We start from the raw sequence: 806 nt of genomic DNA on the forward strand, positions 1-806 counted from the left end.
CAAAAACCCCACACTGAAAACTAAATATCAGGGAGAAGGGTCCCTAGCCTAGCCTGATATGCTAGATTACTATATGGAGGTGTATGTGTCCCCTCCACCCTCCATTAAGCAGCATACCATCGTGAACTCCAGTGACAGACTATAACTGAAACACAGCTTTAACAATTTAGTGAGAATAAGGCTATAGGAAAACATTATGGTCTTTCACACAACCATATAGGGGTGGATTTGGGCGTAAGAGAGCATCAGACAACCAGAACCTCTGTTTGGGTCACCAAACCCAGCAAACACACGAGTAAGCCTGGTGAGGCTTCCATTGCTAAAATTGGGAGATGGAAGCATAAGAAGTCTTCCAAAGACCTAGAAAGCCTTTCCAGCATGCATTGCACTGGCAGCTGACTAGAAAGCCTCATTACCTCAGCGGCTGCTCTCTGATTTGTCCAAAGGCAGGCCCAGCCCGGCTGCAAGCATAGGTTCATAGAGTGTGCTTTGCAGAGTGGCATATTCAGCAATGGCAGCCCCTGTAGCCACAGCTCTCTATTGTTTCTAAGCCTGCTAGATCCTGGTAGCTGCTAGAAAAGGTAAATGGATCCACATGACCAGAAAAACAAGGTAAGAGGGCTCTCCTCTCCACTTTCCTTGGTTAAGAGCAGGGTACAAAAGTTGGACTACCCTGATTGAGCAACATGGGTTAGAGGGATTCTTTTGAGTTCACATAACCGTGCAAACCAGGGTACAAGGCCTCCTATCCTGTTGTTGATGATTGTGTAAACAGGCCCAATATATTGCTAGGAAGATATCCCACA

Source organism: Hemicordylus capensis, chromosome 5, assembly GCF_027244095.1.
Source record: "Hemicordylus capensis ecotype Gifberg chromosome 5, rHemCap1.1.pri, whole genome shotgun sequence".
Lineage (NCBI taxonomy): Eukaryota > Metazoa > Chordata > Lepidosauria > Squamata > Cordylidae > Hemicordylus > Hemicordylus capensis.